The sequence below is a fragment of the Charadrius vociferus genome, unplaced genomic scaffold, assembly GCF_000708025.1.
Source record: "Charadrius vociferus isolate BGI_N301 unplaced genomic scaffold, ASM70802v2 scaffold414, whole genome shotgun sequence".
Taxonomy (NCBI): domain Eukaryota; kingdom Metazoa; phylum Chordata; class Aves; order Charadriiformes; family Charadriidae; genus Charadrius; species Charadrius vociferus.
The window spans coordinates 2,208,239-2,234,232 of NW_009648079.1; positions in this window are offsets into that span (position 1 = coordinate 2,208,239).

Genomic DNA, 25,994 nt, shown 5'->3' on the forward strand with positions numbered 1-25,994 from the left:
AATGAAAAGTGACCAATCAATTGCAGAGCAAACTGTCATATGTACCGCTTAGAGTACCTTATATTTAAAATCTGGGGCAGATAAAAGAAGGCTACTTTAGATTTTGCTTTGCACTTGCAAATTAAAAAAAAAAGCATTTAATTACTTTGGTGTCAAAAGCTTTGCCAGTACCAAACTAATTTGCATATTTTTTGTTGTTCACCTAAGGTAATTTTGTTCTGTGTTAAAACACTTCTCTAAAAGGACCTCTACTGTCTTCAGAGAAAAGAACAGATTAGAAAAACATAATCAGCCCTTTTTCTTGCGTTCACAAAAGGAAAACTGAACTATCTGATCTTCAGTAAAGTTGGATGTCAGTTTCCCAGATGACCATTTTTTCTTACTACTTATGCTGCTTATACATTTTAAAACTAAACTTTGGTCCAGCCATCAAGTCATAGCTAAAGCCCAATGATAAGCAACTGCTAATTCAGAGTAACAGAATAACTGTTACAAAAAAAAAAAAAAAGCTGAAAAATACAGTTCTTTGAAAAATAATATTATGAGAAAAGAAATTATATTATAGACTGAGATTTATTTTTGTTTTTCATTACCATCTGGACATTATCACAGCTATTCTTCCAACACAAGTATTATCTCAAATGCTAGATTTCTGACTGGGGTTTATTTCATTGATGGAAGAGGCTGAATATATGGGGAGGCTGGATGGAGTTTGCTGCATGGAATTTTTATCTTTGCATTGCCTTGTTAGGAAGTAGTGGCAATCTGACTGCTTTGGGGTAAGCTAGACCTCATCTGCAGTGCACTTTTTGTGCCGTTAATAGATCGTGTTAATTACATGCCTCAGAGGCTTCTTTTGGACACCTTCAGAAGCAAGAAAACAATTTCTTTTCCCTTATCATATGACAAATGGTAGGGGGGAGAATGAAATGGGGAAGAGGTGAAGAGTTGAAACATCAGAGATGCACTTGGAGCTGGAGACACCATGCATTGCTGCTAAAAATTCTCATCTGCTCTGCTGGCGTATTTTTGTTAGACAGTTAGGGTTAAACTTAATGATGGTAAATGATATTTATCTGTTTTTAATTGAGTATAATGGCATTTATCCTCTGCTTATGTTAACAGTTTTCAAACCTCTTCCCTGTATACAAATACCATAGGGTTTTAAAGTCACAGCAGTCCATGCCAGATCATCCCACAGGAGACTGGACCTCCTCCTGCTGGCAAAGACAGAGCCTGCCCGTGTCAGGCGGATCCTATTGTGGGAGCATTCAGGGATGTCCTGAGCGAAGATGATGGCAAGGATGGACCAAATACTTGCCCTTGAAAAGCTAAGGAGGCTAAAAACTTTGCCAGTACAGCATGGATATTCAGTTTCTTACAAAACATCAGTGCAATATATTTGTCATGACACAGAGGGAAGGTCAAGAAAAGGGTCTGTGTGACAGATGGTATGGAAAATCTGGAGAGTACTTTTCAACTTTATGACTTTTTGGTACTGGCAGCAGAGAAATGTCTCAGGAGATTGTTAGTGGAGAAGAGAAATCATCTTCAGGAAATAAATATCTTCCATTTCTCTGAAAGAAACTGAAATAACTGCTAAGTCATTATGCCCTGCTAAAACATTTGGCAAAGGATATATTTTTTCTTATAGAATTTAAAACAAATACATAATAATATAACTTTGGTGTGTTTGCACACACACATCTAGAATTATTTGTTTGATATAAATAAACGTGGAGGTCATAAAATCATTAAATACAGAGAGTTTAGACTAGGCTTAGAATCATCCCAGAATGTTTGCATGGCTATACATGAATAATGTTTATCACTATCTAGTCTTGAGTATTTCATCATGATTTTGCATTTTTTATATAATTGCATCCATTATTTACCAAAAAAGTGGCCTTGACAGAAGCATCACAACTGAACTTGGGTGATGCAGTTGATTGCCGTACCTCAGAATGTATCCCAATTAATTTATGGCTTGGATTTCTAGATAGCCATCATCCAGCTGTAAATACACTCAAGTGTCTTAGATTTGATTGTTAGAAGAAGATCCAAATAAACAATAACTTGATGATTTTTCATGGTAAGCCTTGTATGATTTAACCCATCTCTATTTTCTCAGTAAAATTTCCATTTTTGGTTTATAGTCTCTTCTGATATTTTACAGTATCTTAGAATATTGAAAAAAAATAGTGACAGTACTGAAATGGATTTATTTCTTTTTTTTTTTTTTCTTCTTTTCCTCTTCTTGGTTATAGTTTTTCATGGACTTGTGTTACAGATTTCAATTTTTACATGCTGGCAGAGCATGGATGCAGTTAACTCATCACTACAGTATGTTGTGATCAGCTTGAGTATGAATATTATATACCTAAGCTCCCATTCTATCTGTTTTTCCACATGAATGGCTTAATTTTCACCACAGAAAGAACTGTAATGAGGCCATTAAGTGACACAGAACATATTCCAGTTTAGTCCAGAGGAAGCATACAGCTCTCTGTGCTACCTTTGTGTATTTTACACAAATCTGAAAACTTGAGATAAAAATATTCAAGGAGTCCACAGCTTTATCTTTTTCTCTGCTTTTCTTATAATATTTTAAAAACACTTCTCTTGTACCACCGTACAAAAGTCATTGATTTTTGTGTAGAATACTTGTGGCACCCCTTATTCTATCTCATGGACAGATACTCATGGAAGGTAATTGTTCATAGACACATTAAAGTCAAGAAGCTATGATCATTCATCCTCAATAAATACTTCTTGCACCTGACTTCTTGTACCTATTTCGTTCATATCACTGTCATCATTGAAAACATTGCTGTGGGTATTTCTGAGTGGTGACTGAGCATCTGCTACACGAAGTTGGTTGACTAAGAGATTTTGTCTGGACCACTAAAAGCTTTCAGACCTGAATTGCTTGCTTTCTACTCTAAGTATGTAAATCTCCATTGAAAAAGGACTTAGATTTCTATATACTGCTTTGTTTTAGGCTTTTATTGATCTAGATATACATAACACTCCTACAGGTAAAACCAGCAAAACCACTTCCAAAAATCATAACTAGATATAGATATTCTGATGTGAAAAGTTGTATTTCTAAGAGAAAGACTGTATTTCCCAGTTGAAATTCATTTCTAAGCTCTTAACAGCTTAGAATCAAAGCAATCAAACCAACCAGGCTACACTGTTTCCTCATATTTTCAAGAAATAAATCCTTAGTGTGCCAAATGTGTATCTTCAGGGCAGCAATATGAGTAAAAAAAAAAAATTGATTCCAGCACTTCTAAAAATATTTGACTAAAGTACTTAGCGTCTTCCACAGCAGGTAGAAAATCATGAAACATTTAAACCCAACTATCTTAATACCAATTTATTAGAGCAGTTGTATCTTCAGACATACCAAAGGGAAAATTAAATCAACTACCTTTATAAAATGTATTAAGCTAATTTATTTTACTGCACCTCAGCAGGAGGAAAAAAATAAAATGAGGACAAGCCTGCCACCAGTAATGAATAAAAAACACTCCACAGCAGGAAAGAAAAACAGAAGGAGAAAAAAATAAAACCTAAGATTGAAGGCAGTTCATCATAAAGAGCATCATGTGCAACAACGACATCTTTGCCAAAATAGGTGCACCTCTGTAACTACATGCTGATGTTCATTCAGATATGACTATCTCATCTCATTATTAGCATTCTGTTACAAAAATTCTTTGTGTGCATTAAAAGAATCTAAAAAGGCAGCCCACCAAGATAGCTTACAGAAGTTAAAGATAATTTAAAAAACCCATACCGAACATCACCCTAACTTCGGTTCAGTGTAACACTGTTAATTTCCATGAAGCTGTAAGACAGGGAAAATACAGCTATATTGGAATAACTGTCCACCAGGACTCTGAGGGTGATGTTGTCTCTCTTTGGGTCATATCCCAGCCATTTTCAGAAAGGGATTTGCCTTGCTCTACTGCCAGTTTGAGCCTCTGAAGTATCTTCTAGTGCATTCCCAAATGGTCTGGCAGGGCAGTGTTCATTCAGCAGAGGGTACTGGTGTACACACACAGCAGCCCATGAGTTTCTTCTTTCTGGAAAATCTTTCTCTTTGAGAGATAAGAAAGTAAGGGAGTGGCAGATACACACAAATACTAACAGGATGTTCTTTAAAATTTTGAAAGTGTGTGTGAATTTATGTCTCTGAGCAGAGATCTTTTAATGCACTAAACAAAATGTAAGAAGGTTAAATGTGTATTTCACCGATATTTTTTTCACTGTAAACATACTAATTTCATCCATTTCCAGTTAATTCAGATGTCTTTGTTGTGCCTAGAAGTACATAGTTACTGATTTACTAACTTCATTAAAGCAATTCTTGCTAAAATGTCATCAGCTGTCACAGGTTAACGTAACATTAAAGGTGTAACATGGACAATGATCCTTTGGCACACTAAGGATTTATTTCTACAACGTACATGTACCACACAGCCATGGAGGTACACATTCCTGTTGCACAGGAAGACAACTGGCAGAAGATGCTAACATCACCAGTGAAGAGCAAGCATCTGGGATAGGAGCAGTGACATTGATGCAGACCACTGGTAGCACATTTAGCCTTGTTTGGGTAAGAAGAAAACTAACATGAAAACCTTGGGAAACTGATAGAAATAAGTCTGGATGGAAGCTTCATTAAGAAGGCCATTTTTAACATTAATTGGTCCTTGTGGGCTGACACAATGGAGTCCAGCCACAAGAGCAAAGTATGTTTAGGTGAGCATCCCTTGGTGTCCAGGGAAGAGAGGTTGGGTTTTTTTGTTGTGGTGCTTTTAAATGTGGAATCACCAGTCTGTTTGACATCATCCAGTGTCAAAATTACCTGTGGATAGTTACAAATACTCTACCTTTTCCATCTCTGATAACTTTTCCTCTGTCCTAGAACCCAACATGGGATCTAGTCCAGCTTTCTGATGTCCTCTTGCCTTCAAGAGTGTTCAAATACTGCTTTCATTGTGGTCAGTCCAGTACACTGAAATGTCTAAATTTGAGGGATTTTTGTGGCCAGCAAAGAAAGGTTCACTAAATGTCAATGTAAAATTTAAGTGAGAGGTCTATATCATCTTAGTCCTAAAATACTAACCTTAGAAATGTCCATTTGCCCTAAGTGCAGAAAGAGGCAGCTGATGATAAAGCTTCAAGACTACCTAAAGGTGGTGCAATAATAAAACTGTTTGAGATCCATTCTGTGCCAAAATAAATTCTGCCAAAATTCAATATTTTTTAAAGATGGCTGATTTTTTTTTTTTTTTTTTTTTTAACTTGGTAGGTAATTTTGTATTGGCTGTGGGTTTTGCATCAATTGGCCATAATATTTTTGATGCACCTCTGGAAGTTATCTCATGGCAAAATGGTGAAAGAGCAATTTTACTCTCCTACTGGAAGGTCAACTCCCATGGATAATGGGCAAAGTTACAGATTGCTATTAATTAGTTTCTAAAGAATTGTTCTCGCACACAGCTGCTGTTCTAGAAGAAGCCAGTATAAATTACCTCCGTATGACAGAATACTTGTAGCCACATGCATTCGTACTGACTTCAGAAGATTTCCATACACAAATAAAGATTATGGAATTAGAGCTAAGTCCTACCAGGAAAATAAATACATAAATAAATAAATAAGCCATTTTTTATTATTGCTAAAAATACTCTCTAACATTTTTCAAGAAAGGAATTCCCTAAGAGATTGAGGATGCATGTAACAAATGAGGATAATTTCTGGTGTTTTTGAGAAGTGGTGTGACTAAAAAAGAATCTGTTGGCTGTTTTACTTGTGTTCAGTGTTGAAAAAAAGAAATTAAACTTATTTGTAATGGAAAAGATGTAAAAGGGGAGACTACCAGTCTTCCCACCTGAAAAAAACTATTTTTAATTTCCCTGGTGTTTCAGAGTCTGCAGATGACAATATTGGTATCTTCCCAAGGAATCCTCAGTGATACTTAAGGAAGTAAAGATGCTAGGAAGCTATCTTAGGATTGAAGTGAAAGAAAAAGAAATAAAAAAAGTTCTTTAACAAAAAGGTGGCAGAGTGTTAGGATTAATGAAACATTCTCAAAAAAGAAAGAAAAAACATTAATGGTAGAACCTCAGGGATTAGTTTTAGGGCCACTATCATTTCTTATAAATTACTCATAAGATGGGATGAAGAGCAGAATATAAATTTGTTTGTGTCATAAAATGAATTTAAGATCAAACAATCCAAATGACATTGATAGAATTCAATAGGATTTGTACAGATTAGAAAGTAAGGATATAAGGGGGAGAGAGACAAAAAAATTTGCTACACAATGGAAATGCAGTACATGACATTGATGTATTTTATCACTTCAGGTCCAAATAGCATAGCTTATAAAGTGGTGTCATAGTCCCACATATAATCTATTTTTCTAATAACATTTATACATCTTTATAGGCCCTTAAGCTTGCAAAGCTCAACTACATAACGAATGTAGTTGCTCCATAATTCCATGGTTTTTGATAATTAGAAGGGGGAATTTATGAAATGTATTGTGCTGGAAGAATTACAGCATCCTACTCAAAGTCATTCTTAATGTATGAAAACAGGAATCTGCTCCCCCAAAGCTGTCACCCATTAATGATCCGCTGCAGAGAGGGATAAAAAAATTAAACTGGTCTCTCAGGTCCAGTTTGAGAGGACCAGTCAGCCATACTGAGGGACATGAAAGTAATGCTGGGGAGGACCCGTGATTTTTGGTTCTGAGGAGCTGGAAAACAGGCCTGTTCCTTTTTTCCCTTTATGTAGATGTTATTAAAGTCTTCAGAAAACATCTGCTGGCATGTGCTGATCAGGAAACAAAGAAGAAACAACTTTTTTAAACATGGTGAAAATCTTTCTTGTCTCCCTTTTCAAGGAAGCCCTCTCTGCTAGGCATGACTTTGGCAGAAGGACTGCTGCTTCGTCCCCTTGCTCTGTTTTCATGGCAGAACATTTTTCGGTCATGGTGGAAAAGCTATTCATGCTATTGCACAGAATACTTACCAACTTTATGGTCTTCATCTTGTATGTTTTCAAACTAGAACAATTCTTGTTTGTAATAATTGCATGTTATAAGTTAGAAAGTGCTTGGAAGTCATTTAAAAGCAGGACATAATAAGGGCCTGGTTCTATAGATATTTCCAGAATCAACGTTCACTGTATGAAGTTAAGTGAATGCATAGGTTTTACTAGGATGAAAACAGTGAGGAGAAATTAGAAGTTAAATCTGACTTGTCTTTTCTTGCTGTTGTTTAACAAATCTGGTTAGGGAATTTTTTTCATGATGGCCTTCTTTCTTGAACTTCCAAAGGAAAGAAGGCACACATGCTTTCAAGACCTTCCTTTTACTAAAGATTGTAAACTTTTTTTTCTTTCTCCCCCCTCACCTGTTTTTCTTTCTCCTGTGATTTTCTCACTGGGTCTTTCCTAGGTCACCGGTGTGACCACAAAGGTGGAAGTGCTAATGATGCATAGGCAAAACTAATATGGAGCCTGTTGTATGCTAAAAATGTTTGATTTATAGCCTTTCCTGAATCCATGAAAAGCCTGTAAAGGGGAATTATTGGATGATAGCAACCTAGCTATGGTCCCGATGATAGGGAATTAGTGTATGTGATGTTTTTCCTAATGTATGCAGAGATATGTTGAAAAGATGGATTAACTCTGAGTCAATCACTGTGGAAAACCTGATTCAGTGGATAAAAGCTCAGTTCTCTTTGGCTTTAAGTGCAGGAGCAAAGAAAGATGTTATGTGAGATATGAACCCTTGGACTGTTCTGAAACCCTGTCTTTCTAATACAAAGCAAGAAGCAAGCTGGCAATGTACTGCCTACAATTATCTTAGAGAGCTTCTCTCTGTGTAAAACGATCTATGACTATATCCTGAGACTATGTGCCAATTTGTAGAGTTTATAGCACTCTCATTCCCTTTGTGCTTCCTGGGTATATCTAGGTTGCCAAGTTGCCTACAAGATCTGATATAAAGTCATCTGAGTCCTACTTACTCCTTTGACATTTCGATGGTGGGTTATTATATTCCACTTTTGTTTCCTTGCTATTCATGCACTCTCTATTCTGTGGAGTGAGCATTTGATGCTTGTAGCCCCTCCTGCCCCCGCTTCTCTACTGATGCTCTTCATGTCAGTCTTCCTTGAGCAAGGGACAGTCCATAGTATTCCCTTAGAGCTGCTGCAAGAGGAGGCATGAAGCCTCTAGATCTGTTGAAAATCTGTTTGCTCAATGCCTGCAGGCTGCGTATGTGGCAGCCAAACAGCTTACTAGCTGCAAGAGGGTGAGAAAGCAGCATGGGGTCACGCTGAATGTTCTGCTGGGGGGACGGTAAATGTCCACACTAACAGTTTATTTCATTCTGTATGAATGATTCGCTATTTCTAGTCTTTGTTTTAACTGGAGCAGAGAAGCAGGGCATATTGTATGAAGGAGCTGGAGCCCTGAGGCCAAGATAAAGACCATGGATATACCAGGCAACAGAATTGCTGCCTGTCATTGCACCTTGAGAATGAACCCAAAATAAGAACCAAATAAAACCTCTAATATCAGGAGGAATACAGATGTATCATAGTTGTATAAGAAGGGAAGGGAGATATATGTTCATTAGCCACATTGCACTGATACCGACATCCCATGATACTTGCTCTTCTTGCTATACAAAAAGTACAGTGATCATGTTTCTCATTTAATGCCCACAAAATGCTATTTGAGTGAAAGAATAATTTGTCAATGTTACAAATCTGTTAATGCAAGATAAAAGCCAAAAGATTCAAGAATATGATCAGATATACTCTTGAAATGTAATTGAAATATCAGTTTTAATCGCATTTTAGCAGCTATCTGAAGCATCTCTGCATATTGCTTCGGAAAGCATGCAGTATAAATATGGGTCTGTGCTGGAGTTTTATTAGAATGTATTTTCATATGTAGTCATGAAAGGAGAGGTCAAGATGAATCAGTTTTACTGTGGTGCCATGTGATGCTCTTCCAGGAGTCTCATAAAACCCTGAAGCAGTTTTTCTGTTATTCAGGTTTTTACTGAAGATTAGAAGGAAAGAGGAGGAGCTATTAACAGTAAAGTGATCAAATGTTTCTAGTTTGTGTTTGTTTTTCTTATTGAGACAGATGTTGCAGAGATTCTCCTCTTACATAACTCAGTTGTGGTATCTGATCTACAAAATGAATTAAGTCCATTCCATTTAAGTGGAAGAAACATGTGGACTAGTTTAAATCTCACAACAATATGCTTTACAAATAATCACAAGTGAGAAAAACAATTCATGGTTTTTTTAAGTTAGAGGCAAGCCGCGAGATTCATAACAGAGTTCCTAATCTACTGCAAATTTACTGTGAGATTACAGCTGTACTCAGTCATGAAACTTTCTTGCCCAATCTAAAGTTCAACTGCAGTTTTTCTTGGGAGGGTTTTTTCTGAGGAGAGAAAGCGGCTACATGCTGTTTGCTGTGGCAGCTGGATGTATGGGAGGATGGGAATTGGCAAGTCTGATTCAAGCCCTGCAAGAAAAAGTTTTCCCTTTTCTAGGATATAAAGATTTATAGTAGGTTTTGTGTCATCTGAGATTCAATTTCTTTTTTAAATCAAGTGAAATGTTCTACAACAGTTCAGAGTCAGTTTAGAAGTATTCTGTCAGGTCAATTTTGGTGCTGATTGCAAAATTCTAACAAGTGTTTCTATTAGTCTTGCTGAGTATATTTTCTCTTCTTGGTCTATCCTATTGTGAGCTTTTTTCTTTTCCCCTCTGCTGATCTTGAAGTGCAAACACTATTTGAGTAGTGATTTACAGCTAAAATCATAGGAAGAAAATGGAACTACTTTGAATTCTGTTAAAAAAAAAAAAAAAAAGGTGCATTTTCTTACCTCCCTTTCACTAGCTCCATGCAAAGAATAACAGAGGACCCAGTGAAAAATAGCTCCAAGGTGTAAATCTGCAGAGGGCACCTGAGGAATCTGTAGTAGGACCTTTCCATGGCCTTGCCACTTTCTTAAATATACTTTGCAGCTGCAAAGGGAGTTCCTTTTATTGCTTTTCCCAAGGCTGGAAGATAGCTGAGGTCATTGGTGCTGTTATATTGCTTCTAATGTATTTTGTTTAGCTGCTTTCTCATGAGTGTGTACCAGAATAGATACTGCACTTGTATAACGTAAATTGAGTATGAAAATATCCCAGTGTTTAAAAAGTGTTTAAAAATGCTTTTGTGATCCATATTCAGTAAAATAAATAAACAAAGAAAAAAAAGATAAATCTAGTCCTGTCCATTTATTGACAAGCATAGTTAGTCTTTCCCATTTCTGTGCAGAGAGTAAGTAACTGTCAACATAACAGTCTTTTGAGATATGCTGGCTGGCAAATATTATCCTGATTGTAAAAATGAAAGAAACCAATGCAAAACCATGTCAGACACCGATCCATTAAGACGGTAAAACTGTCTTTCTGCTTCACACTCAAGGATACCTCCTGCATATGTGTGTGTATGTATATATATGTGTATGATGTACATGCTTTTTCCCCAGAGTGAAAAGGTGAGTTCTCCCTGTTCTCCTTGATAAATCTGGATGTGAGAGAAGATCCTGATAATTAGATACTCTCAACAACTGTGAGACCTTTGGCTATTGGAGACAGCTTTAACCCCTGACTTACCTGCAGCTGCACAGGGCTCATCCACTTTGTTTAAGACTATTGAATTGGCTTCTTGTTTTTCCTATTAGCTCAATTTCCTTGGTGCAGGAAGCATAAGCCCATGTAAAGTGGTATTCAGCTTTCTTCAAAGATGTGGGTCAGGTCTTATTCCATGAGGTAATTGCACATGAAGTTGGTGTCGGTGTGTAGTTAGACAGCTTTTGTCTTTTCATATACCACTAGGGTTCCAGCCCTGTCTAACTTCCTCTTCCACTGCAGTCACTGTTTTTATCTCAAAACAGTTGTGCAGTCAGATATAACTGTTTTGTTTTGTTTGGGGTTTTTTGTTTTGTTTTTTTGTTTGTTTGGTTGGTTGGGTTTTTTTCATATCTGGGAACAAAAAGGTCAAAACAGGGGCATAATTGTTAATATACAGCTAACCAGAAGCCTACAGCCTGTAGGTGTTATGAACAGGGGACAAAGTAAAGACAAACATTGATGCATAGTCAGACAAGAATTTATGTTAATCTGGTTATAATCTGTTGTGTCAAACCCTTAAGTAAAATGTGGAACAGGAAGAAGAGCATCTTGACATCATGATGGCTGTTGTGATGATTCACTCACCTGTTTATGACATGCTCATCCTGTGCTACGTACCTCCAGATGTTCAGGAAGGTATAGATACCACCTGTTTCTCCAAGGACAAAGGAAGACTAAGTTTAGGACTACAAGAAATCAGACATTTTTAGAAATGCCCTCTAGATGAATGGGAAATGAACTCAGGAAGATGTTAGTATGTTAGAAGGTATAGCAAGGTTGTGCTAACAGGTTGATAGACCCTGCAGGGGGTAACAGAAAACAAATGTAATGGAATAAAACGAACACAAGTTGTCGGGCAACCTGTCCTGGTTCTGGCAGGGGTGGGGTTAATTTCCCCGAGGAGCCGGCAGGGGGAGCCGGCAGGGGGCAGGTATTCCATCCCACATGAGCCATGCCCGGGCTATAAGAGGTGCTAGCCGGGGAGGGGGGAGAAGTTGCCACTTGGGGGTGGGCTATGGTGGTGTGGGTCCGGTCGGTGTGCTGCGGTATTGTAATTGCGTCTTTATATACCTTTATTGGTGTTACTATAGTGGGTTTTTTTCCTCTTCCCTTTTGCTGTTCTGTTAAATTGCACTATTTCAACCCATGAGTTTTGCCTTTTTCTGTTGATTTTTCCCACAGCTGTGGGAGTTGAGCGAGCGGCTGCATGGTTCTTTGTTGCTGGCTGAGGCCAAACCACAACACAACCTTCCATGGAAGGAGTGGCACAGCTGTTAGGCTGTTTGCTGCAGAAAATTACCAATTATCTAGGCTCTGTGTTAACTCAGGGTTAATCCTGCAATTGCTTAGGATTTGGTATGGGGTAGAAGTTGAATAGGTCCAGGACGCAAATGAAAGAGAAGTGATGGAGTGGTTGTGCGTTATCAAAGAGCAGAAGATGAGAGGGTTATAGAGTTGATGTCCTGCAGCAATGACTATATTTGGCATTGGATAAATTTCTGTTTAATAAGTTAGGCATAATTCAGGTCTCTGTTCTTCTTTTTTTAGCCAGGTCAGCTCATTCAGTCATTCACAGGTCGTTTGTGACACACTATATGCACTGCTTGTTTATGACTCCTCGCACAATTAATTTGTGAGAAAGTTTCCTATGTGTTTGCTGCTTCAGTTTTGATCACTCCTCTGATTTTAGATCAGCCATAACTCAAAAGGATCCTAAATACATCTCTGGGATTAGAGTGCTTCCTGCGCTAGAAGAACTCTAGTTCACATCCAGCTCTCAAAGTCAGAATAACTCTTATCCAGACCCAAAGACAGTGATCAGTCTGAAAAAACTTTCAAATTTATTGAAGTTCATGTCCAAGTCAGATATCTGAAGACTGCATCTGGTATAGATCTAGATCCAGAGTCAACCTCAAAACATCTAGGGGTTCTTTCATCACCCAGATATTTTGAATTAGTTCATGTTTTGCTAGAAAAGCATCTTGGAGTTTCAGTGGGAGAAACTCCTTTTATTACCTTCTGGGGCAATTATAATTTCATTAGACAGATTGCTTAGGCAATACATTGTATTTCTGTTTCCCTTAGGCCTAGTTTCTCTCTCTTTCTGTTGTCCTGTGGATCTATATGAAGATCGTCTATTAATTGCTAGTAAGACAGGAAACAAATTAGACTTTTCTTCTCCTGCCCAATTGCTCATTAGAAGACAAAATTCAAGAAACAGGGCCAAATCTAGAACTGATTTAGTTCAGAGTGGCACTTGTGCCAGTGGGGCTCAGCTGACTTAATTCAGAGTAGACTCTGACCCGTGATTTGTAAGGAATAGTGAAAAATTGCCACAGGAAGGAAAATACCATTTTTACTCTACTGGATTTTAATTTAGGACATAAATGAGGAAGTGATTCTCATCAATAATGTAAATTCCAATTTGCTTTCACAAATGAAGTGGAACTCCAATACTAAGTTTTCTTTAGGACTTCACATTCTTGAGAGCTACTAGACAGGGGAAACCCCTTCAAGTCAAGTGAAGTATGCATAATTTTTTAATAAAAGGACCTAATCTCTATTCATTGCTTACCCAGGGTAACTGCTGCCTGGCTCTTTTGGATTAGAACCTGATTGTGTCTCTTTGCTTCCTATGAAAATTATGTGTGTTTAGTACCTGCCTGAAATGACCTCCTGCAATATTTCAGAATGCTTGTTAACGTCACAATATCAAGCAATTTTTTATACCTTTAAATTTGTTTTTTACTCTATTAAAAGTTTGCAGATACTTCTTTCCCAAAAAAAAATTCCCTTTCTGTTTACCATCATTGACTTTTTACAGTTTCCCCTATCTTCCTAAACAGGATTTTTGCTGCCCTTTTCTTTTTGTCCACAAACCTTCGCAACTGATAACTGGGAATAATAGTCAGGTTTGTGCTCTTTCTATAGCAAGTTCTACATGTTATATTCAAGAATTATATGGTAATCAGGAGTTAATAATGAATTCATTTAAATATTAGTTTTGTCCACTGGGTAGGGTTTGAGTTTAGCTGCTGTATCTGCACATACTGGTTTTCATTTATCTAAAGAAATTTCATTTACTTAGTCAAAGATATTTGCCTTACTTATGTACATATATACATGTATATATACACATATATGCACATATTAATGTATACATAAAGATTTAGTCAAAGTATTCTGTAAGCGTATGAAGCTCTTGACAGACACGTGATGTGCACAGGTTGCAGGCTCTGGTTTGAATCTCTGTGGCTGGTGGTGTGAGAGAGGGCTCCACTCCCTACTGCAAGCACCAGCCTGGGAATGTGATGCAGGGCTTTCTGCTGCCCACCTTTGCATCTCATTTGTGCTACCTGGGACCCAGAAGGTACAGGGGCCGCATATCCCAACTCCTGGCAATGCTGAAAACCCATAGATAACCATTAAGTTATAAATTGGAGTAGAACTCCAGCTCCCTGAAAAACTAGGAACTCAGAGCTATCTCAAAGAGCTGAAATAGTCCAATAGACTTCAATAGGCAATAGGGGTTCATTCCAAAGTGCCCATCACCCAAGAGGAATCACGAGCAAAAGTGGGACTCACTGAAGATGGAGCATTTCAGGAAAAGAGTCCAGGAATTTTTCATCTTGACTGGCTCCAAATGGTAACAAACATGTTGGTGGGCTATTTTTGCAGGACTATTCCTAGAAAAATGGGCACTCTAAATAATCTGTGTGTGCACATTTGAATTTTTTTTTTTAACTTCTAAGTTTTCAGCTTCAAAAAGGACTTTTCTAAAGAACAATAATTACAAAAAATAGAAAATAGTAATCCAAAATTGCAAACCAGTAAAGGACAAACATGCAAAAAAATTCTACACTGCCCTTTCTGCTTGATCTCCTGTTCACTTGCCAAGCTGATTGTATAGTGCAGTAAATATTTTGCAACTCTGTGATGAATCTTCCCTGTTTTATTGGTCCCAGCCTTGACTGGCTCTGGTTTAATAGGAAAGTAGTTATGTTTATAAGTGGGAGAGTTTGTAGGCAGACACTTACATGTCGAATTATTGTACTATCTTTTCAATAAAAAATAGCATTTGGAAATCTTGCTGTGAAGGGGCAGTGACCCACAACCATGCTAGTAATCGTATAGTAGGGAGGTGGGGAGCTGTCTGTCAGCTGTATGTATTTGGCTTTTATTTCTGACTCTTCCTGGTGGTGATGTTCCAGTGAAGTAAACTAGGTGTGTAGGTAAGTAGTATGATTATTATTCCTGTCCAGAAGAGAAGTCTTCAGGAAAGCTGTGAAGACTGACTGAAAATATATTCCTGTCATAGAATCAGTGAGAAGTAAGACTGTTAATTGTGATCTGACTGTACTACCAGTGATTATAGGAGTACTCTAGTAAAACTTAATTTTATACAGCTAGAAAACAGTAGACAAATAAGAACAGTCTCTGTTCTGTGGCTTCCAATAGTGATTGGACAAGCTAGAGTCTGACTAGTTGCTTGAATCTTTTGTGTGATTTACAGAAAGCCTGGGCATGATTCTTTACTTCCTTGCATGTTACGCAGCGGTTACTGTCTTTGTGGTTGAGGAGCATGACTGGCCCCATTAAGAATCAAGAACCCTTTTAGGTGGTGTTTCCAGCAGGTCCGTTTTCAAGTTTGGCTATTCAAAATAATAACCTTTGTACAACAAAACTAGAAACAGGACTGCTTCTTGGTTACAACGTTACCTTTTAAAGCTTGTTACTGGTTAATGCAGCATTTGAAGGTATCCTCAGGCAGGATAGGGAGGGCACAGCTTTGTGGGAATGGCTCTGATGGACTGCTTCTAACCTGGCACTGGTAGAAGTTGCGAAGAGATCCTTTAAGTGCAGGAGCTTTACCTTAAATTACTACTGCCCCTCTAAAAGAGATCTTGCAGATGGCTCTGCCAGTGTAAGCCATCTTGGTTAGAATATGTGATGTGGCACACAGGCCAAAATATAAAAAGCAGGGTCAGATCTGGAACTAGTGTAATTCAGTACAGCTCTTGTGACTGCAGGGCTTAGCTCACTTAGTTCAGCTGTGTATGCTACATGTGATGCAAGTGCATGAAGATGTTTGGGGCAGTAATTATGACTGATTGCTATCGGATGACAATATGAGGTATTGGTTTGTTTTAATCCATTAACATGCCCAATCTGACAGTGTAACCTAGGCAAGGAATTAGTAAGACTAATGACATAAAAAAAGGAAGAGAAAACGGTGTGGGTGAGATATTCTATTGTCTACTTAAGCAGCAGTAGAGAGGATCACAAACAGGTAATTTGAGAAGTTGTGTGCTTTCCAAGAGCTTCCCAATGCATGCAATATCTAAAGAAAAATTTAGGCAACTATGCAAAAGCACTTCAGAGGGCTGCTGTCAAGCAGGAAAAGGAAGTGAACCCGGCTTTCCCCTCAGGGTCACAAAAAGTAAGCAATCCTCTCTGTTTTTCTAAAAGGGTCTTTTTTAAACTGAAGGGACCAAAAAGAAAGATTCCTGTGCTTCCCTGGTATTTTCCTACTAGAGCAAGTGCTGCTGATAGTCTGTAAGTTATGAAGAACAACTTCCCACTTGGTTGCTGTTTTGTAACACAGCATATGTGGCCATTATATTTTAAAACATTACCTTCTCTTTACAGGCTACACTTTACATTGCTTTACACACTATATATTTTCCTTCTTTTTCCATGCGTCATAATTTATACTCCTTAATTTGAATTACTCTTGTTACATACAAGTTGTCTTAAAATGAATGAAGAGGAAACTAAGTCATTGGTAGCAATGGCAAAAATAAAGACCAAAAGCATGTTGGTTTTGTAGTGGATAATATAAAAAAAAAATAAAAATAATGGAATTCTGAAGGTTATAGTAAGGCAAAATCAGAATGTTGTCCAGTTATGAGCATTTTATGTAAATATGACATTAGGATATGTAGAACGCTGCTCAAACATTATCACTGCAGAGGATATATATATTTTTAACTTGCAGATTAATAACCACAATATTGCTTATACTAAATCTGTATTGTACCATTATTTCCACTGGTCAGGCTGATTCACTCAGAGTGAAAAGTTAATCACTTAATCTCTCTGTGTCTGAGTTGTTAAGTTTTGAAATTAGAACAATAATATGGCATACCTGCTGCTTCTACCACTTTTGTTGCAGCCTACTGCTTTTGAAAGTAGATGTCCAGTTGTTTAGCAACAGTATCTGCCAGACATTCATTTGGAAATTCCTGACAAATGTTGAGTTGCACGTGCATAGGCTGACTCTGCTTTACCCATGCAGTGCATCTAAAGCACACCAGACACTGAATTAGATGAAAATGAAAATGCTGGTGAATGTTTATCCAATCCTTTGTCTGCCTTGTCTATTTAAACTAGTTTTCCATGGCTGCCACTTATGATGTGTTTGTACAACATCTACCACACTGGGGCCTTTAGACAGCACTGAAGTAAAGCTGCTAAACAGTAATACAACGGAGGTTTTCCTTCATAGGTGGAAAGCATCCATTTCCAGACATATCACTTTGTCATAGTTGAGAGAAGCTTTGTAAGATAAGAAGTACCTGAAAGAAAGTTGAAATAAAACAGAGAAAATAGTTCTCCAGATCTTTGGTGACTGTAGTATAAATGCCGCTAGTGCGGTGTTTACTAGAAGTCATTATTATTTCAGTTGCTCACTTCTTCCATCTAAAAATATAGCATGGATCTGGACAGATTAGCCAACATCAAAGTTTTTTTGAATGTTAAGCATGATGTCTGGTTGCAGATTATAGATACTAGCTGTGTAGAAATGGTAGCTGGAACCTCTCCAGCCAACCTCATGCAAAATCATGAACCTTTTGAATCCCTAGTGGATGTTATATACTGACATGCTATCCAGGTACTGAGTTTGACAGAGCTAATAATACTATTTATATGTATAATTATTGAAATTACTCATACTCTTTTGGTTTAATGGTGTTCAGTAAATTGGCATGCATAATTTATACATCATTGCTGTCAACCATCAATCCAAATGTGAGACAGCAACATATAAACTGAATGACAGAATAAAGTGTTTATGAGTTTATTCAGGACAAGATCACCATAAAGTATGACACTAGAAATTTTCATAGCATTTTTTCAGTGTTTGTGTTAAATAGGATGCTATCCATAGGATTTCATTTGTTGCATTACTATAAAACCTCTTCAATAAACAATTTAGGAGAAAACAACTACAGTACTCTTCAAAAAGACCCTGGGGACAGGATTTATTCTGGAAGTTAGTGTTACCATTTTTATTTCAATTTTTGATATGGCTTAATTTCAGCCTCTTATTGAAATGTCAGTCATTTAATAATGAAATAGAATCCTAAAAATTTACAAATGGATAACCTTTGGGGCTTAGTTAAGAGATACACCAAGCAAACCAAATTAAAATATTATCATGCTAATTTATAATAATAATTAAGACTTTCCAACTATACATTTAAACAAGAAATGCTTAAAATAACCTTTGTCTTCACACATCTGAATATGCATCTATGTGCATGTATTGCCATAGCTTGAAATTACTTTAACTTTCATGATATTAATCAAAATGGCAGGGTACATTACAGATTATTCAAATACCCCAATCTCATTACGCAGGGCTTGCTACACAGTGATATTGGTATTATGTTTTCATTTTTATTTTGAGAATGCAGTAAACAACTAATAATTTAAGATGTTCTAAATTTCTTTTACAAGGTGCCAAGTGCTGAAAGAAGTGATTAACGTGAAATGAGGTAATTTATGAATAGAAGAAAAAGAGAAACTGCTGAGTTATTTTTGGCACTCTCTAATGAATAAATGGATTGTTTTCAATGTTCTGTCAATGAATACAACGAGTTAAAATGCACTGTGAGTTGAAACATACCGCCTCGATTTCAGTTGTTTTGAACCAAGTGTATTAGAACAAATAACAACCACAAATCTTCTAAAGAATCAAAAAAACCATAGATTTGATGTTCATAGTCCCATAGATGCTAATATTTATGCTTCTCATAGAAACCAAGGATCTAATTGTACTTACTCAGTTAAATAGATTTTCGGTAAAAATACGTTTTGACCTTATACGTGAAATTCTATGACTGAATGCTAGGTAGTGGCTACTTACCAAGTTAAACATTAGTAGAGGTTTTTTGTTAGTTTAAAATAGCTCTTTGTCCATAAGTTATGCCAGCAAAATAACTTTCCTTTGATGACTGTTGATTTAAATCATTGAGAGATCACTCAGAATGGCTACTAACCTGAGGAAGGACATTCAAAAAAGTATGTCTACATGTCTAAAAAGTAAAGACATTCGTCCAAATGTGAAAGCAATCAAGGTACAAATGCATTTAGGATCAAGATTGTGATGGCACATCCAGTAAGCATGGTGAGGATCATGCTTACCTACTAAGTAATCCAGATAAAGCATTGTATTTCATGTCGGTGCCAGCATCTTGCTTTGAACAGGAATTTGGGCTACAAGACTTCCTGAAGTCCCTTCCACTCTGAGTTACCCTGGGATACTAACCTTGAAAAGTATAAATGCAGTTCATGGGTTATAAGTGACAATAGCTAATGAGTAGCATGTTATGAATGTTTTTCAGAAGCTTACTAGGCCTAGATTCTTAAGTCCTGCTGTTCTTACTGATAACATTTTATTTACTGTGCTGTATTAGATGTAAAAAAAAAAAAAAAAGAGGATTGTGCTTAATTAATGATTAATGCTTAAATTTCTAGAGATGATGATATCACACTCAGGCAGTACTGAAAAAAAAAACACCACAGGTATAAAATTAGAAAGAAATTAAACAGAGGTGTATAACTTGTATCTTTATACATAGTCCTGAGTAAACTTTGTCATATCATAGAATCATAGAATCGCTAAGGTTGGAAGGGACCTTTAAGATCATCAAGTCCAACCATCAACCTACCCTGACAAAACCACCTCTAAACCATGTCCCTAAGCACCACATTTACCCTTTTTTTAAACACCTCCAGGGATGGTGAATCCACCACCTCCCTGGGCAGCCTATTCCAATATCTAATAACCCTTTCAGTGAAAAAATGTTTCCTACTATCCAATCTAAATGTCCCCTGACATAACTTGAATCCATTTCCTCTTGTCCTATCACTTTCCACTAGGGAGAAGAGGTCAGCCCCCACCACTTTACAACCTCCTTTCAGGTAGTCGTCACGGGTGATAAGGTCTCCCCTCGGCCTCCTCTTCTGCAGGCTAAACAACCCCACTTCCCTCAGTTGTTCCTCATAAGACTTGTCCTCCAGACCCCTCACCAGCTTTGTAGCCCTTCTCTGGACACGCTCCAACACCTCAATGTGCTTCTTGTAGTGAGGGCCCCAAAACTGACCACAGTACTTGAGGTGGGGCCTCACCAGTGCTGAGTACAGTGGGATGATCACTTCCCTAGTCCTGCTCACCATGCTAATTAATATCCCCTAATTATAAATTCCCGGTAGAGTACTGTATATGTTTTCTGTTGAGTTTCATCCCATCTGACTTAAGAACTCAAAAATGTAGTTGTCTATACCTGAACTAACCATCCTCTGCTGGTTTTACAGTCAGAAGAAGGAAATAGTCACTTTAATTGCATGAAGTATCTGGACATGTGCTGTGCAGTTCCTCCTCTCCTGGAACAGATACTCCAGCTGGGTCTGTTTCTCTCCACTGAATATGAAGTAGGTTTAAATGACTATCTCAGATGTTGACGCCCATAATATGAACTCTGTGGACCCCCCTCAGCCTGGCACAAAATATCACACACACAATCATAATGTCTCTGGGAAAATAAACCAGTGATGTCAAAAGAACATTTTAGCAGCAAAGTTTGTGGCCTCTTGTCTCTTAGGTATTTCATATAGTTTGTGTAAGTGACAGGAAAAGGGACAGATTTCGGTGTTAATTATCTACTAGTGAGAGAAAGGCCATAGTTTTATCTGAATCCTGTTGAAAGTCATATTTAAAGTTACTACGGTGTCCAGCTATGTAATTTATAAGTAAAACTCTGCAACATAGGCCATGTGAGGTAGTTGCTGTCAAAGCCAAAGATGCCAGCCAGATTCTACATGCGATGACCCTTCAGATGAACCCATTACAAAAATAGGATTCAGTGTGTGCCTGGTGTCAGAAAAATAAGGACAAAGCATCAACTTTGTGGCATTTATCTGTTGTATCTGAAGACACACATAAAACACACTTAAGAGTAACTTGAACAGGTCATAAAACCTTGTTCAGACATGTGAAAATGAGGAAGACTGTTGGTCAGATAGTACTTCAAGAAAGATGGTGTTTGGGTGCAGTGCCATGCCCTCCCTCCTCAACCAGCCCTGTCCCACATCCCTCAGTGAGGCAAGCTGGGATGGGATGTGAATAATGACCAGGGTTGGCCACAGCCTGGCCATCCCCAAGCACTACTGCAGGTCCTGGGCCTTGCTGGGAAGGCAGTCCCTGGGATGGGATGGGTCTAAAGTTGGGGTCAAGGTGGGGTGGTGTCTGGCCTATTGGGACCCAGTGCTGGGCAGGGTGCTGGGCGTGCTTTCCTGTATTCCAGTTTGTGCCTATCGCCTCTTGTCCTGTCACTGGGCACCACTGACAAGAGCCTGGCTCCCTTTTCTTTACTCCACCCATCATGTATTTGTACACATAGATCAGATCTCCTGAGCCTTCTCTTCTCAAGCCTGGACCATCGCAGCTCTCTCAGCCTCTCCTCATAGGACAGAGGCTTCAGTCCTTTAATCATCTTTCTGACCCTTCCCTGGACCTCTCCAGTGTTTCCCCTTCTCTCTTGTTCTGGGGAGCCCAGCACTCTGGGTGTAGTCTCAGCATTATGGTGTAAGTCACACGTGGTGAAGTCTCCATTCAAAGATTTCACCTGAGAAAGGAAGGTACATGGAGGGATAAATGCAAATTTTCTCCAAACAGGCCTGTTTTGGAGAGAGTAGCTCTACTATTGGAAATTCTCTGGCATACATTAGACTGCCTGACTGTGTCAGCTCTTTTAGCAAGGAAATATACAACAGGAAACATGCAGAACATGCAGGTGCCATTCTTCACCACCCAGGGGGAGGAGAGATCTGATTTTTAGGTTGTATTTCTGGTATTTTTCAGTGTTTTTGCTTCTCAGGACCTCAGAGTACCTAAGTGAGTCAGTACAGTTTTCTGCTCAGCTTTATGGCACTTGTTTGTGTTTGGGTTTTTTAAAAATAAGAAACCTGATCACGGCTGAAAAATTATTCATAATGTTTACTGTTAGTATTGGAGAGTAAAATACATAAAAAAAGAGAACACAGGTCTTCCACTAGATGAATCTTTGGCCTTTCTTCCACTTATCCCGCACTCTTGCTCTCCACAGCACTCTGAGGCAGGCTTTGGGAAATCTGTAAATCCTCGTGGAAAAGCAGCTGTAACTCTATAGACAGTATTAATTCTCCAAGGCACACCAATACCTCCGATAGAAGCTATGCAGGCCTTGATAGGGTTTCAATGTCTGCATAAAAATGAGACTAAACTGGAGTAGGAGTATAATACATTTCATTTTTATGACTGCTTTCGTCTGCCTGTTCAGTTGTAGGTATCCACTTCTCAGCAGCCACTGGAGTGCCAATGTCAAACCCATGCAGACAAGACCTCTAGACTCTGTTGCCCTTCAAAGTGTAAAGGCTTCACCCAGTGCGTGGCACATGATGCATGGGTTCCCTTCCCCATATCAGCAAAGCAAGACGTTTTATTGTTCTTTGAAATTTCTTTTGTTACTTCGAACTTTTACCTCTCTAAGGCAATGGAAGCATCATGCCCTTCTAGAATATCTCTAAGTAACCAAAGGGAGCACTGCCCTCTAAAGGTTGAAGGTGAGATAGAAGGCAGCTTTCCTTACACCTTAGTAGGTCTTTTCAGAGTTATCTTTGTGAAGGTGTTTTAGGTCATAGCCAGCACTTAAGCATACAGTCTGAATACCTTGTATCAGCATGGTGAAGTCTTGACAGGTTTATGATCAGAAGGAGTAATAATAATACAAAAATAACACACAAATTTAGTAGTGCTAGAAAACTGACATAGTTTTAAGCTTATAATCTTTAAGCACATTAAGGTGTTAAAAAAAACAACCGAAACCCGAATGATATTTTCCCTAGCTGCTACCCCAAGGTTTTTCTTTAATTAATGCCTATCTGCAATTTTAGATCTTAAAAAATCCAATACTACGTTACAATAAGCAAATCCAGATGGTAAAAGTAAAAATGGATTAGTAAGACATTTAGAGGTTGCCATATGACATTGAAGTAAAAAAATTCTATGAGACCCTGAAATTTGAACTCCTAGATTTTAAATGTATAAATAATGGTTCATAGTAGGACAGGTAGGCCTGCAAGGCTTCCCTACATTTCTGTAATGTATTATGCACCGGAAAGTCTTATTCTGAACAATCCAAAGAAAGGTAGATTTTGGTATTTCAGCTTTAGAGGCAGAAAAAAGGTTGTTCTGAGTTTAAATCACCTGTCCAAAAGATAAATCCACATTTTCATCCTTAAACCATGGATATAGTCATGAATGTGAACAAAGTCATCTGAACAAAAGGAACTAGATAGAATCTTGAATTGGCTGGGCTCAGTGAAATGTAAATATAATAAAGAAAAAAATGATTATAGCAAGACTGGAAAAGAACTGGTAATACTTCCAAGTCCTGCTTACATACCTAGAATAAAATACAAAGCAGATTTCTCATGTGATAAAAGTAAGACCTATTTGGCCTGTTTGCTGGGTGAAATTCAAATTCTGTAAGACATAACTGGAGAATTTAAAAAAAACAAAGGTAAAAAAGATCTTGCTTGTGCCATTCTGGGGCCACTGAAATGATCTTTAGCATTAAAGCTACACTAATTTTCACCCTTCTCCAGTACCCCTTTCTCTCAACATATTCACCTGCTAGTCCTAATCTGGACTAGACAAATCTTCCCGGAGCCCTCAGGAGATTCATATGTATGTGAGCCTTTCCTCCCGACACCATGCTGGGAGTGAGAAGGGGCCAGGAAGGGAGCAGAGCACACCTTCTGCCCTGGAGGTAACACTGCCCAAAATGTGGGGAGGGCATATTTGCCAGGAAAAGAGAAGTAGCAGAGAAAGATGGTTTGGTCTGCAGCTAGGCCAGGCAGAGCAGTGAATGATATCCATGTCACCAATGTGGGACACAATGCTAGCATCAGCATCCACTAGTGTTTTATCAGTTGGTAGTCGTGTGATTTAGAAATTTAGATATTAGTATGATTTAGAAATCATCATATGACCATGGTGTTGGCATGTTGCGTGTGACTGGGAGAGTAGCTTAAAGTGATCTGAGGATTTTTCTGAAGAGGAAGTTCCCATGGCGAGTCAAAATGGATCCAGAGCAAATGTGTGCTGCCAGAGTATTATAAACCATCTCAATGCCAAGAAGGATCAGGTCTAAGGTATCAGATTCAGCTCAGGTACTGCCTTGTGGAAGACTGAACAAATGCCACTTAGGACAATGGATTGACAAGTGAGGGAGGAATTACGTTTTTTCTACGAGGAAAATAACTTATAGCAGCCACGGTCTTGTTAGAGTTAGACTCATCTGTGCTGAACTTCTCATGAGGCCTCAAGCTGACCACCAGAGTAGTAGAGCTAAGATTTTTCTCCCACACTGAATGCAGCTTTTGAGCATGCCAGGGGTTTTCACGCCTATCCATGTTACTTCAGTATATGAAACTATCAGGCCCCAATTTTCTTTCTGTATAGGACGCATTTAAAATCATATTTGAAATTAAGTCGTGTGCAGTTTATTAATGTTCTGCCAGACAGCTCTGTGCCGTAGTCACTGTAAGCGGCCAAGTGTCATCCTGGGTCAGTGGCTAAAAGGCCAATCTTTAGTTGCAGCTGCTATGTACATAGAGAGGGAAAATACTATGTTTGTATTTTAATTAGCTCTGAAAAAGTTTATGCATACTGTCTGAAAAGGACTGTGGAATGAGAAAAGAAGCAGTTTGTAGGGAAAGATTTTTCTCCCACACTGAATGCAGCTTTTGAGCATGCCAGGGGTTTTCACGCCTATCCATGTTACTTCATCAATTTGCAATTAGTAAATGTTTGCTGTTTCTAATTATTTGCTATTATTTGCAAATTATTTGCTATTAGTAAATATTGCTCACTCTTGTCTTGCTTTTTTTTTTTGAGCTATAGGCTATTTACTTCTATTACTTTTTTAACTATGAGAAACAAATACAGATTCTGTGGTATTGAGCATAGAAAATCTATCTTCAGATAAAATTAACTTGGATAGAGACAACTATCACTAAAACAGTCAAACAAAACTTCTGAATTATTAACTGTATTCCTGCTATATTATTGCACTTGAACCTCCCTTATTTTTTTCAAACTCTGTGAAGCACAACTGTATTCCTTTTTAATCTTCTCTACACTTTTACAGACTTTTTTTTTTTTTAAAAGACCCATACAAGGGTGGTACAATTGGTGGAAAATGTGAAATATTTTCTCTACAGAATATTTTTTTAAAGTAATAAACCTGTGAGGTAGGATGGAAGTAATTTCTGCCCTTTTCTGTCTGATTTTTGTGGTATTTGCATTCTCGTAGCGTGTATATTGTCTGCTGAACTGCCTATAGATTCCTAAAATATGAAGTCTGGCTCTACAGTAGTGTTCTGCATTGCATGAGATTTAATAAATAAGGGTGTAATGGTGGAGCAGAGATTTCATGGCAGCTATATGCAAGAAAACAGGGATTTAAGATAATCCCTGAGAAATACTTAACACAGAAATCCGGTTCTCACTTGAGGAATAGTGATAGTAAGGCAGGGCTTTCTGTCATTTTGGTTTGTGCAAAGAATATTCCTTTCAGTAACCTTCATCAAATTTCATTTGACTTGCATATTAATAATACATTCATAACCTCACACACTTGCTCACATGTCTTCCTGGAAAGGAAGCTCATCACTGTGGCGAAATCTTCAAATGGTATAACTCCACATAAGTTCACTAAAATCAGTAGATTTACACTGTCAATGGAGCTACCCATTTTCAAATTTTCAAAATAGTGTTTAGTTTTATTTAGTGATCTTGGGAATACCTATTTGACTGTAGGACTTTGCTCTGCCCGAGTGATTTACGGTGATTCTCCTATAGTATGCAATGATTTTTAGGAGCCTGCCTGCAGCTAATTTTAATGAGAACTGTGGCTTAAT